Source organism: Cyanistes caeruleus, chromosome 11 (genome assembly GCF_971803275.1).
Source record: "Cyanistes caeruleus chromosome 11, bCyaCae1.hap1.1, whole genome shotgun sequence".
Lineage (NCBI taxonomy): Eukaryota > Metazoa > Chordata > Aves > Passeriformes > Paridae > Cyanistes > Cyanistes caeruleus.
Window position 1 is genome coordinate 2499982 of NC_141711.1, and position 14604 is coordinate 2514585.

A 14604-nucleotide genomic window follows, 5' to 3' on the forward strand; every position below is an offset into this window, starting at 1 on the left:
TATCCATCCATCATCCATCATCCATCCATCATCCATCCATCCATCCATCATCCATCCATCATCCATCCATCATCCATCCATCATCCATCCATCATCCATCCATCCATCCATCATCCATCCATCCATCCATCCATCCATCATCCATCCATCCATCCATCCATCCATCATCCATCCATCCATCATCCATCCATCCATCCATCATCCATCCATCATCCATCCATCCATCCATCCATCCATCCATCCATCCATCCATCATCCATCCATCCATCCATCCATCATCCATCCATCCATCCATCCATCCATCATCCATCCATCATCCATCCATCCATCCATCCATCCATCATCCATCCATCCATCATCCATCCATCCATCCATCCATCATCCATCATCCATCCATCATCCATCCATCCATCCATCATCCATCCATCATCCATCCATCATCCATCCATCCATCCATCCATCCATCCATCCATCCATCCATCATCCATCCATCATCCATCCATCATCCATCCATCATCCATCCATCATCCATCCATCCATCCATCCATCCATCCATCCATCCATCATCCATCCATCGATCCATCCATCCATCCATCATCCATCCATCATCCATCCATCATCCATCCATCCATCCATCATCCATCCATCCATCACCAGGGCACAGAGGGTAAAATATTGCTGCCTCAGCTTCCCCCTGCATCAGGTGCACAAGTGATGCTGCTCCAAACTGCCCTGCAGGATCCTGGAATGGTTTCAGTGGGAAGGGACCTTAAATTTCCTCTCATTCCAGCCCTGCCATGGGCAGAGACACCTTCCATTATCCCAGTGTGCTCCAAGCCTTGTCCAGCCTGGCTTTGGACACTTCTGGATAGAATAATGCTAATTAACACCAGGAATAACAGATTCTTTGTGCCTCACCTCCATGCTTTAAGGGTCAGGAGTTTTTATTACAGGTCTCTGTATGGAATAAGCATGACTGCAGAACTTCTGCTTTATAAAGTTCTTCTACTTTCAATATATATATGCATATATTTGTATAAATTCAGTCAAACACAAAACTCAGAATCCACCTATGAATCCAACCCAGGGCCTTTCTCTGGATGAAGCCTTCCTGCTGCTGGCCACAAGAAGGATCAGAGGGACTTTGTGCAAAGGCAAGGAAAGACAGAACACAGGGAATGGCTTAAGCTGAAGGAGGGCAGGGTTGGATGGGATATTGGGAAGGAATTTCTCCCTGTGAGGGTGGGAGGCTCTGGCACAGGTGCCCAGAGCAGTTGGAGCTGCCTCTGGATCCCTGGAAGTGCCCAAGGCCAGGTTGGATGAGGCTTGGAGCAGCCTGGGACGGTGTAAGGTGTCCTGCCCATGGCAGGGGTGGCACTGGATGATCCCTAAGGTCCCTCCCACTCTGTGTTCTCAGATTTTATGATCTCACAAACCTTTTCTCACCTGCTTTTTATTCTCTCAAAGTATTGCTTTTGCCTCAGTGGATTCAAGTGAGAGGTTTTATGGCTTACTCATACTTTAGTGAACACAACAGGGCCCCCTGGTTAGTCAGGGCTGGGGTTTATTTTTGGGTATTGCTGCTGCTTCCCCGGCTGCTCAACCCACCCCCTCAGCATCCTCCAACAAAGCAGTTTCCTGCTAATTCCTTTCAGGGCTTAGCTGGATTTGGAATCAATCTTGCTGAGAAAGTCAGCCAGACAAAGAGGTAAAATCGTGACAGGCTTAGTCATTTTTATTTTGCCTGAATCAGTGAGAAAGGTGCTTTTTCCGCAGTTCTTGTACTTCAAATGTAACTTTTATTCTGCTAATTTTTGACAGAAGTTTGATTTTGGGGATGTCTCACCTGTGTCTTCCAAATCAATCCCCTGAATCCCTAACCCAAAGTTTAATATCATCCATTATTCAACACCTTCGGTAAGACTAACTTGAAAATGAGTAATCTTTGAGTAAAGCTGCACAATTAATGCTGAAATACCTCAAGTACAGAATAATTCCAAACAGCACACCCCACAGCTTTCCTCAGAGCATCCCAAAACACCTCTGAAGTCTCTTGTTATCAAGATTTCCCTAAGATTCACTGGTAGATCCTTGCTCACCTTAGTGGGCATTTTGCTTTAAAGCAAAAAAAATCTTTTCCCTGTAAATTTAACTCCACACCAGCTCTTTTTCCACTGAGCTTTTCCCACTTTGCTCTATCACTTTTATCACTCTTTAATTTGCCATATCAATTATTCTGTGGGTTGCCCAGCACCAAGCACAGCCTCACCTCCCTCTCACTATGGAAAGGGTTTCCCTTCTCCTTGAGGTATTTTTTGGGCTGCCTCTGGACAAATCTTTCACTTTGGCAGCCTTTTCATTCTTTGTAGCTTCAATGAGTCCGTGTTTTATCTGGAAACACTGCATTTACTACAGTCTAAAGTGATCATTATTGTTCAGCTGCGTTCACCACTGCTCCCCTTTCCCTCCCCTCTCTTTCCAGCTGCTTTCCCAAGTTATCCAGCATGTCCAGGCTCACTTATCCCTGCTTGCACTAGATCCAGCACAGTTATGCTGCTTCCCCCAAGCTCAGTGTCCTCAGAGGAGTATTTAGGTTAAGAACAGTTTATTCCTGGCTGGAACTGCAGCAACTGTGAGCAGGTTCCTAAGCCAGGATTCTCCCTTGCTTCAGGCAGCTGAGTAAAAGCTGAGGTGATGTCTCAGCTGGAATCAGACCTGGAGAGGGGCAGCAGGGGATGGAGCAGCACTGGCACCATGGCTAGGACAGAACTGCAGCACTGAGTTGTGTTTGGGCCATGGCAGCAGCACAGGGGGTGGATAATCCTATTAACAGGCAGGAAAAAAATATAGAAAAAACAGTCAAATGGTGCATTAAACCTATAGCTCTGTGTTCAGCACACAGGGAACAGAGGGGACCTGAGCAGGAGTGTGCTGAGGACACGGCTTGGACTCGGTTTCAGGGAGCCCCACCTGAGCAAGGGCCATTTCTCAGAATCCCAGGATCACTGAGCTTGGAAAAGCCCTCTGAGATCATCAAGACCATCATCCCCACCTTGTCCCCAGCCCAGAGCACTGAGTGCCACCTGCAGGCCCTGCTTGGACACCTCCAGGGATGGGAACTCCAATCCATCCCACCTCCAGCCTGGGACAGGAGTTTTTCCTGGGAATGCTGGCTCAGGTGCCAGCCTGACTTCATCCTGCTCAAAATCTGCTCAGTTCTTAAACATCAACAACAAATATTTAGAGTACACTCAGCTCTACAAGAATTCTCTCCCTAAATAAGGAGTCTGTTTATTTTCATGTAAAGTTTTTCAGGGAATGACAGAACTCTTTGGATTGGGAAAGACCATAAAAGATAATCTTGTCCCAACCCCGTGCTGTGGGCAGGGACACCTTTCACTGGCCAGGCTTTTGCAGAGGAATTCATGAATAACTGCTCCTATTTCAATGATGTAGGAAACAAAGATTTTCCTTGTAAGTGGAAGATCCCTCTGACAAGTCTTTCCCCTGTGTCTCTGCCCTCACAGACAGATGGGAATACAGCTGCCCAGGCATTAGAGTTTTATACCAAATATCGGTATTTATTTGGATTTTGGGGTGGGAAGATTGAGCCAGGACTGAAAGCACAAACCTAACTCATGGATTGGGTGGAATAGAGGAGCCAGAGTGTGTTCAGGGAAGAAATTAGACCTACACCTCCAGTGGTTTTGGAGTCAGACAGGAAAGGAGAGGGTTAAAGATAATATTTATGGCTTTTAGCTTTGTGTGATAGCTCCAGAAAGGGCTGGGTGACCTCTGTGGAGAGGCTGCAGCAATGTGTCACCTCTAATGAGATCAGTGCTGAGGGAAAGGTGGCAGTTTAAGTGACTTTAACAGGGGTAAAACCTCTAACCCGCTGTGCAGCCCAAGTGCTCCCGCTAAAGCAGCAGACAAAACAATTTCTGGGACAGAAATTCCCTCGCTGGGGACTGCAGAGCTTCCCTGCTATTATCAGCCAAAGGAAAACAAACCCATCTGGGGCTAAGTGGGTAAATTAAGGGAATTAGCAGAATCAGTGTGAGGAGAGTCTGGATGCTGCGGTACCAGGGACAAGTGACAGTGCCATGGGTAAAACAGCTCCCAGCTGTCACCAGCCAGGGTTATCCCACTCTAAAGCTGCAGGAATAGCTGGAATGGTGGCTGCTAGCTGGTAAATCAGAGAGGGGAAACTGAGGCACGAGGGAGAATCAGCAGCTCTGCTGGAGGTCACAGTGTGGGTGCCCAGTGTGGCTCCGTGGAGAATTTTGGTTTTGTTTTTCTTTCCTTGGCTCAAGGACAAACTCCTTGGAAGCTGCAGCAGCCTGGGAAAGGCAGGGATCCACGGATCCACTGCACACCAGCCCAAACTCTGGGTTTGCAGCTGAGGGGTGGGATATTGGCTACTCCACGTGACACAGCTCTCTCATTTAGCTGATAAAAATCTACACCTTATCTGGCTTCCTTTACAAATGGAGGGAGTACAATTTCCAGGGAGGTTTGCTCTGGTCCCGCTGGTTTTGTAATTTCATGGTAGGATTATCAGAAACTGCTCCAAGAGATGAAGTTGCAGAAACTTCTGTGCTTTTAATCCCCATTTCTCTCACCAAAGGTACCACTCGTGTTCTGCACACATCAAACTCGGTGAGGGAATGTCTGGGAGAATTGGATTTAAATTGCTGAAGTGCACCAGGGTTTCAGAAACAGTGCCAAGCACTTTGTGATCCAGGCAGGCCCATTCCTGACGTCCTGACCCTACAATGGACCGGGCAGTGGGATGTGGTGAAACTTCCAATTCCCAAAGAAAAGGTGTGTTTGAAGCAGAAATAATCACTAAATGACTGAAAATTCATTCATTTCAGTGAGAAACTTGGTGCAGAACTTCATCCCAGCCAGGTTCTGCATTCCCAGTGTGAACCACAGGGATGGGAATTCAAGCCAGGTGCTGCTCAAAGGTACACACTTGATATTTACACTGCTTTTTACAGCAGAGTATCCTTGTTTTCCAGCCAGTCTTCCCCCATTTAATAAGAGATAAGTTTAATAAGAGAATTTTAATAAAAGATTCCTTGCAGGCATCACCACAAAGAGGGATTTGGGATCCTCATGTTTTGGTTGCAGCCATGGGAGAGCTGAATTCATTACCAAATATATTTATTTTTTTTCCTGAAGAATCTTATTAAAAAAAAAAAAGGATCTTATTGGTGATGACATCAGGGTATCCTGAAGAGAAGTAAGGATTTATTGTAGGAAAAGTAGACAGAATGTTCTTATTTGTTTGAGCTGCCTCTGTTGGGAGCTGGGATCGGAACCCTGGGAGGGTTTTTGTGTACCTGGGCCACTTGTGCTTGGATATAACCAATAAAAGCAGTTATTGGGAAACCAATTACACTCCCTTCCATATTATTGTGTTGTGTAAAGAACAAGGACAGAACATGGCTTCTCTCATCTTTCTGATGTTTTCCATCTCTTTTAACAAGAGCTTTGCAGCAGATGCTGGCAGGAATTTTAATAAAACAAACTGCCTTTCTGACTCACTTGGCCCATTCCTTCTGGTCTTTATAGGCTGAAAATACATCCAAGGGTCTAAGTGAGGGAAATTATTCTTCTCCCCAGCTCCTTCCTCCCCATCCCTCTCTCTCAGTGGTTCCTCTGAACACTGCGTGCTCTGGAGTTTTAACTCTTGCAGGAAACCCAAAACACAACGATTCCCAAAATGAATAAAGATATAAGAGTGTAGAATAATGAAATTTCCTGGGTTGGAAGGGACCTTAAAGCTCATCTCATCCCCTGTGTAGGGACACTTCCACTGTCCCAGGTGCTCCAAGCCCTGTCCATCCTGGCCTAGGGCACTGCCAGGGATCCAGGGGCAGCCCCAGCTGCTCTGGGAATTCCATCCTGGGGCCTCACCACCCTCCCAGGGAACAATTCCTTCCCAATATCCCATCCATCCCTGCCCTGGGACAGTGGGAAGCCACTCCCTGTATCCTGTCCTTCCATCCCTTGTCCCAAGTGCCTCTCCAGCTCTCCTGGAGCTGGTTAGGCACTGGAAGGCTGCCATAACCATCATCAACCCATGATCAATCATTTTTGGGGTCTCAAAGGATTTGGGAAGAAGGCCCTTTGCCCTCAAGAACAAAAGCAGCAGGAAGTGCTGACCAGCTGCTCCTCATCCACCAGGAAAAGCCACGGGTGGAGATTCTGCACCAGGAGCTTCTTGGAGGAGGGGACAGAGCTTAGAGCTGAGGTATGGAAAAATTCCAGCTTTTCCTCACTGCTTCTCCTCCAGCCTCTGAAACCGATGAGTTCAAGTCCCCATGAGGGTATTTTGTGCAAAAACATCTTGCTGGCTCCTTAGCCTGTGCTGACCTGGTGTGTTTAGCACTTTCCTAGCTCCAGGTAGGGTTTCCGTACCTCTGCTGCTCTGTCTCACACTTGTGTGTGGTTTTTTTCCCTCTGAAAGATGGAGAACTGTGAAGTGCCCTGATCTGTTTCCATTGGGGTTGTTCTTGTTATCTGTCAGTAGGGCACTTGAAGATGCTTTGTTCTCTTTTTAAGGTGTTTTTTTCCTTGCATACTCTGCTCCTGTGGAAAACCTTTGTGTAAAGAAGTATTTAGATTTGTGGAGCCTGATCGTTTTTTTTTGGATGCAAATGAGGTCACTTAATCACCTGAATTCTGCTGTGCCTGGGGGTTTTTATTGTGTCCCAGGGATGGTTTTTACCCCTCAGGGAGTTGTAGCTGTAAAACTGTGCCTGAATTTCTTTGTGTCTCCACTTCTCCTGGAGAGATTCCCTCCCGACCACACGAGGCTGCAACTTGCCCAAGCACGGAGTTATGGCCAGCTCTGAGTGCAGCCTTTGGGAAGAAGGAGTAAATGACTTTTTGGACCAGGGTTTGCTGGTTTTCCTCCTCTGCAAGAGCCTCCCCTGCTCCAGAGACAGGGTGAGAGCCTGGGGACAAGCAGGGCACCATTAAGATGGTTTTTGTGTCTCTTTGTCCCTGAGGAAGGTGAGCAGAGGCCAACCTGTGGCAATTTCCTGCAATAAACTCAGTTTTTAACAGAAGGAATATTGTAGCAACGTGCAGCTAACATTGTTTTTGAGGGAAATACAAATTTGATGCTGTTTCATAGAGCTGATCTATTCCCACATACTCACAAAATATCTTCTAATGAAAATTAGTTCAAACACAAATAGTGTTTTGAGCCACCCAGCTTTGTGTTTTAAGGCCCCTTGGGCACACTGGCACCTTGTTCTGTGAGGAAAAGACTTGCTTCAATGGCAAGAAATTAATTTTAGGGTATCTTATTATGCATCACAAACCTTTTTAATAGTGGCCATAAAGCTGGAAGCAAAGGAAAAGAGACATGGGTCCTGCTTGATTTAAAGCACTTAAGTTGTTATGGATTATTTATAATTTTATCCTCAGCATGGAAGGTAAAACTTGTAATCCGTGGCCAGCAGTACCTCACCAGCATCTGAAACCCACAGCTGCAAACATTGGGGGGTTTTATTTTTCTTTTTTACACAATAAAATGTGATCTATGGTTGTTGCTAACTTCATAGAGGTACTGATTTGGGACTTTTTAGTGTCATAAAACCTGTGAAGCAGAGACTTCTGGAATGTGAAACACTGACACTGTGCCTCTGGAGCACCACAGGCAAAGCTGGCTGATGGAGATGGGTTATTTGTGGGGACGTGGTGCCTGGAATTACAAACACTGCAGGGTTTAGTGGCACACACAGAAAAATTCTCTGAACTTTCAGAACTTCCTGTGGAAGTGACAAGTCTCCTCTCTTTGGGGGAGAAAAAGGGGAGGAGGTGGAAAGGCTACTTCACTGGAGTAAATATTTGGATTTTTAACTCACAATATTTATCTGCAAAGGGTTGCAGTGCTGATGAAAGGAAAGTAACTGTTATTTACAGAGTGTTTGCATCTTGCTTGATCATTCAGCTCCATAAGTGCTGCAGGAAATTGTCAGCTTGGAACATCCTGCTCCTGCAAAAGCTGCTGGAGGAGCCCCTTTCCACATGCAACAACTGTCTGAATCCAAGGATTTACCCCAAAAACACCCTGGGAATATCTGATCTAACAGAAAGTTCTAGCACTTGCCTCTGGAAGCACAGACTTCCCAAACTTTTGAAAAAGGATATATCATATCCTTTAAAGCTGTATCATGCAGTGTAAATAAATAACAATATCCAAACTAACGCTCCTGCAGCTCTTTGGGTGCAGACCCAAAGTTCAGCACAGGCTGTGAACTTGCTTTATATTTTCCTCTGATGATTCAAATGAGCAACAGGGAAAAACTTTCTTTCTAGGAGTTGTCTACATTTTCCTGCAGATTTACGTTTATTGCTTTTCCACCTTCAGCTGGCAGAAATGAGGTTAGGCTCTCGTTACCCACTTCAGCTTTTAACACGCTGTGGAAAGTCATCTGGAAGTGCCAGAATTAGCAGTGTCATGCTCTGTGGTGCCTGTTTCACTGCAGCACGGAGCTGTGAGAGCCTCAGCAAGGTACCTGTGGTGCCCATGGCCAGCACAGTCTGGGCTCTGCTTGCCTCAGCCCTCACTCGCATACAAATTCATCCTACACGTCCTTTTCTGCCCAGAACGCGCACGTTTGGAGCATCAGCCATTTCCAGGCACGCAGAAGAAATAAAGCAGCGAATTTTTCCCCCCTTCTCTCCCCCTTATGCAAATGGAAATGAGTGAGGAAGGATAAAAACCCAGCCCGGCAAACGCAGCTCCCCAGCTCCATCCCCACTGCAGCAGCCAGCACGATTCTGTACTTACAGCTCCGAGCAGGGAGATGTCTCAGGATCTCCACAATTTTCTGCAGGACTGTTTGGAGCTCTCAGCAAGGCAGAGTGTTCAGCGAGGCAGAACGGAGCCGTATGGAAGGTCTATGCAGCTGGGAGATAATGGAACTGTTTTCCCAGCTGGGACCACGAGCCTTTTATCCACTGAGCATTGCGTGTCTCTTCCCTGGTATTAAGCGTGAAATGCGCTGCCTTCCCCGCGCTGCTCCAGCTAGGACCCACACAATTAGTGCCTCAATCAGATAAACAGCTCCTACAGTTTGTGCATATCCCTGTCTGGAAATTTGGGATGTATAAAAATTAGCTCTGCCTCGCTCATCCTTCAAGAAAGCTGAGCGAGCGAAAGCGCAGCTGTCAGAGCGGAGCATGAAAGATTAAATGTGCTCTTGCTGTTCCTCTCGTACAAATATGAGCTCCTGTCAGGTAATCACAAACCTCTCTCCTCAAAAACTGGGTCACTGCACGGGTTTAGGTTTAGAACAGGAGTGGGAATAGTTTTGTTTAGTCCTGGTCCCCACCATGGTGTCCTGAGCTCTGTGAGGTTCAGCTCGTGGGGTGGGAGCTGCCCCCAGCACTGAGTGACCCCTGCGGACACTCAGCTGCCCCTTCCCATGGGACATGCTAAACACATTTTTAAAAAAAGGGAGGGGAGACTTGCTGGTCTAAAGTAGCACAGACTTAAACTCTGAACTTCAAACCTTCTTGGATTTCCATTTTCCCTCTTGGGATTGCTTCAGCAGAGAGAAGGCGGAGTTGGGCAGGGGAGAGTCCTTCTCTTAGTGAGGAAAGTTACTTGAATTCATCACTGAATCCCAGGGTGGTTTGTGTTGGAAGGACCTTAAAACTCATCCAGAGCCACCCCTGCCATGGCAGGGACACCTCCCACTGTCCCAGGCTGCTCCAGCCTGGCCTTGGGCACTTCCAGGGGTCCAGGGCCAACTCCTCTGGGAATTCCATCCCAGGGAGGAATTCCTTCCCAGTATCCCATCCATCCCTGCCCTCTGGCACTGGGAGCCATTCCCTGTGTCCTGTCCCTCCATCCCTGTCCCCAATCCCTCTCCAGCTCTCCTGGAGACCTCTCTGATGAGTTGGGAGCACCTCAGCTGTCCTGGTCGGCTCCTGGGCTGGGAAATGGGGACAGCAGGAGGTGGCACCTCCTGGAATGTGCCCACAGGTGCCAGCAGCCCCTGCCAGCCCCGTTCAGAGCTCTCCGAGCCTCCTCCTGATTAACATAAACAATTTTGCACTTCCATCCTGTGAGCTTCTCAAATGAGCTTTACCGACAATTAATTAAGCCTTGCAGCACCTTCTAAAGGAGATAGGCATTATAATTAGCAGCTCCATTTTTAATTAGGAATAAAATTTAAAATGGAATTTTAGGTATTTCCTCATTAAAATTTTCTTTTAAATAATTACAGGGCTTTTTCTAAGTGGTATCAAGAGTAAATAGACTAAAAGTTGCTTGCAACAGATTAACCCAAGCTTCTTGTAGCCAATTTTAATTTTTTATTAAAAATTTAGCCTTTTCTATGTCAAAATAAAAGAATTTCTTTATGCATTTTTATCAAACAAGACTGGGAACAGAATTTTTCAGTTGCTGAGGAAATTAATGCTGTTAAAGCTTTTCAGTTTCCAACTGAGAATGTAAAAAAAAAAAAAAAAAGATATTTTAGGAACAACTCTTCAAAAGGGTAATTGTTCATTTCAAGATTTCTGTGGAGCCGGGCTGGGAGAGTTGGGGGTGCTCACCTGGAGAGGAGAAGCTCCAGGGAGAGCTCAGAACCCCTTGCAGGGCCTGAAAGGGATCCAGGAGAGCTGGAGAGGGACTGGGGACAGGGGATGGAGGGACAGGACACAGGGAATGGCTTCCAGGGCTGGATGGGATATGGATGGGAAGGAATTCCTGGCTGTGAGAGTGGGCAGGGGCTGGGATGGAATTCCCAGAGCAGCTGGGGCTGCCCCTGGATCCCTGGCAGTGCCCAAGACCAGGCTGGACAGGGCTTGGAACATCCTGGGATAGTGGAAGGTCCCCACCATGGCATGGGACCACTGGATGGGCTTTAAGGTCCCTCCCAACCCAAATCTTTCCATGGTCTCATTTTTTTTTTCTCATTCAACAAAGACTGTAAAAGTTCAGAGGCTGAATGCTGAGCTTCTGAACATCTGAGTTTTCTTTTTGTTAGAACTTGTAAAGTTCTGATTTAGATTTTTCTGAACTATCTTATACCCTATTAAAGATTCCTCCCATTATCTTTGAGAGATGACACAGAAAGTGGTGATAAATTTGAATATTAAACCAGTCTTTTCCTAGAGGTCAGGATAAAACATTTGCATGTTACCCAAATACTGTGGTTTTGCCCAGTACCCTGTCAAAACAAAAATTCACTGAGATCAACATTTCTTTGTCAAATATTTTACTTTTGAAGAATTGCGATATTCCATCAGAAAAAAAACCCAAACAAACCACATTTAAAAAAAACCTAAGAAACAAAGCCAAAGCAAACATTGATGATTTAATAAAAAAAACCAAAAGAACCTAAAAAACAGCTGAACCTCTGTTGTGTTTCCAGCTGTCAGAAATCCCTTAAACAAAACTTTTCCACTGTTAAGGAAGGGAACTCCTCTTGGAGTTTTGACAGTGTCAGAGCTCCTTCAAACTGGGGCAACCTCAGCAGCCTGGGGTGGGCCTCCAGTCACCTCCAAAGTTGGCTCTGCAGTGACAGAAGTTTCCCTGTCTCAGGATGAAGTGCACAACGTCCTTGTGCTGCTTCAGGACGCTGTCATGGGCTAAAAATACCCTGGAGATAGGATCTGGTGTGTAAAGCAGACAGGAGAGCATCAGGAGCACAGGCTGGGAGACAGGAGGGAATTAGAAGTTGAGCCAAGGTGTCTCTTGCAAAAACTCGGCCTGGAAGACACTTTCCCCTCTGTCTGCTGGGTGGAAATTGGAGATGCCTTGGGATGATACACTGGGGTTTTGTCACTGTGCCTTCAGGAGCTCTCCAGCTCCCTGTGGCTCTGTCAGCTTTTCTATCTCTCCTGTGGACAGAGGAGATAAACCCAGGATGTCTTTATCAACTTTCTAGCTGAATTAGATGGAGGGCTAACATGATCTAAGCTCTCTGCTGTGCACAAACATCAGCTTGGCTCAAGGGCAAATCCCTGCGACCACAAAGGCAAAATTTAAGGCCCCAGATGAGGTTTTTTTTTTAGCAAAGGAATACGATCCTATCCCATGAGATTTACTCAGTCAGTGCCACCTTCTGCTCTGACATCCATCCATTAACCCACCTAAATTGCAATTTTAGGCTTTTGGTTACCCTAAAATTCTAAATCACAGAATTGCAGAATGGTTTGGGTTGGAAGGGACCTAAAAAGATCATCTCATCCCAGCCTGCTGCAGGGATGGGCAGGGACGCCTTCCCCTGTCCCAGGTTGCTCCTCTTTATGAATCCAGGGCACTGCTCAAGTAAGATTGAATTAATTAAAGTGCTAATTCAGTACACATTTCTCAAAGTATTGGCTTAGTTTCCCCTCAGTCCTGTTAGACACATTCTAAAGTAAATTTCAACTTAATTTTTCATGAATGCAACCTTGCAATTGTTTTTCAATACAGAGTAATGTAATGATGTAATTTCAGATTCCTGGAGTTACACCACCTTTGTCTGGTGAATATTCCTTGAAGCCTTGTCAGAGACAGATATTGGAAACCTGAGAGCAAAAATCCATCACAATTCACTTGCACTGTAAGAATTAAAATGTGCTATGAAGTAAATGGAGCTGCTGGCCAGGCTGGGTGGTTGAACAGTGCAGGCATTGGGGAATGACCTGATCTTGCATAAAAGAGATCCTGAAATCCCACAGAAATGGATTATTGCACTCTGAATTCCCCAAAAGGTTTGCTGCTGGAGCAAAGAAACCAAGAAAACACAACCAAACCAGCCTGGATTCTTGATGAGTTCTGGGCAAGTGACCACCACGAGGAAGGGAGATGGTACAACCACTCCAGCAACAAAGCTCCAGAAAAAGGAAAGGAATTTGCTCTGGGAGCGATGTTCATAATTTTTACCTTTTTGTGTAAATATTTTTTTTTATTATTATTATTATTAGTTTTAAATCCTTATTTTGCTTTTATCCTGCAACTGGAGAGAGCAGTAGGTGTTTTCTCCATGTGTTTCAGCACTGTGAGTTAAAGAATAATAATACAGAAAAAATAATGTCAATTATAGGAAATGCATTTTCATATGGAATAGCTGTTTCTTCTCTGTTTTTTTGTAGATTTTATTCTACTTGGAACACACACACATGATGGAGACATGACACTGAAAAACGGGATCTGCAGTTTTAACATAGATAAATGTTCAAACAGATTTTCTGCTGAGTAGAAAAAAGATACAATTCAAAGTATAAAGATTATTGGTCTTCTTTTTCACACTTGATCCATCAAAGAACCAGAATTAGGCTACTTTATCCCTTGTTTGTATTCCACAAAGCTCCTTCCTCTGCCTGAACTTCAGGCTTTGTCTCTACGTGGTTTGTTCAGGGCTCCATTTCAGAGCTCTGGACAACCCCAATCAGAGGCTCTGCTTTGATAACAAGGGGATTAATTAGCTCCCAGCTCCACAAATAAACCAGAAAACAAACTCTCTGAACTGCTGCTTCTCTACCCCCCCACTTAAAGATGATTAAAGAGGGAAAGAAGCAGCTCAGGGATGTTGTTAGTCCTGTGCTAAAGTGCCCCATTGATCTCCGTCTCTGGAATAAATGCCAAGGTTTAGTGGGTGTTAATCCTTGCAAAATGTGCTCTTTATTAATGATCCCCCCAGCAAAGGTGACCTCTGGAGCCAGGAATGATGCTCTGAATAGTTCCTCTGCTTCCAGCTGCTCTGCTGCCAGCAGAAAAGCAGGTTTCAAACCTGTGTCCTGGTTCTTGGGGTGGGAAATGCTCTGATCAATAGCCGGGGGTTTATCTATAATGGAACTGGAAGCTCTTTAACACCAGGACAGCCCCGATTGGGAATGATTGGACAAGGAAATTTAAAAAGTATAAGCAAAAAGAAGTGTGCAGGGTTTTACTGGAGTTATTTTTGCTGCAGCTGGTGGTGTTGTTGGATGTGGTTTGTGTTTTGAAGCGCAATCACTGTTGAACAACCTTTGCTCTCCAGACAGTTCCAGTGACCTTAGTGAGAATTTCTAATGGCTTTGTGCCTAATCCTGCCATGATCTTCTACTCATAAAATGTTGGGGAGCTTGCTTATCTCTTTGTTTCTTCTGCTTTTTTTTTGAGTGAGATGTGGTTTTATGCTTTTATTTTTACACCTGTGTTTCTTCTGCTATTTTTTAAAATTTATTTTTTTAAAGAAAAAAGCCATCTGAGAAAACACCAGCTGTGCATTTCCAGATTTCCAGGGCTTGTGTTCGTGCCTGTACCTTCCTGGATGTGAAATATCTGATAACTGGCTCACATTTTGCATCGATTTTCCTCAAGGGAAAGAAAACTTGGAGCAGGGAGCCTGGGAATTGCAGCGTCCTTCCATTACTTCCCCTCCCAGTTGTGCTAAATGGTCACAGGATCAGTGTCCACCATCTGTGCCCTGTGGAGGAGGAGACCACGAAGGCAGCACTGTCCAGGGCACCAGATGTCACCTAATGGGTGTCAGCTGCCAGCAGCCACTCAGCTGTGAGAGGGAAGGCTCCAAAACCCAGACTGGAACAGGAAAATGCACAAATCCTCTCCATTTACAGAAATTGGTGCAGCTACCA

The 14604-nt window shown here is 45.6% G+C and overlaps 1 protein-coding gene across 2 annotated transcripts in view; it reads right to left on the minus strand.

Annotated features, from left to right (window-relative positions):
- The window catches only part of LOC111934942 (contactin-6), a 124670-nt gene extending 115447 nt beyond the window's left edge, over positions 1-9223 (minus strand). The window contains exon 1 of one of the 2 annotated variants that reach the window (XM_086846915.1): positions 8816-9223. The gene's annotated coding sequence lies outside the window, so the exon portion shown is untranslated. The remainder of the gene's footprint in view (positions 1-8815) is intronic. The other variant, XM_086846914.1, reaches the window with a different exon arrangement.
- Between the last annotated feature and the right edge of the window lie 5381 nt (positions 9224-14604).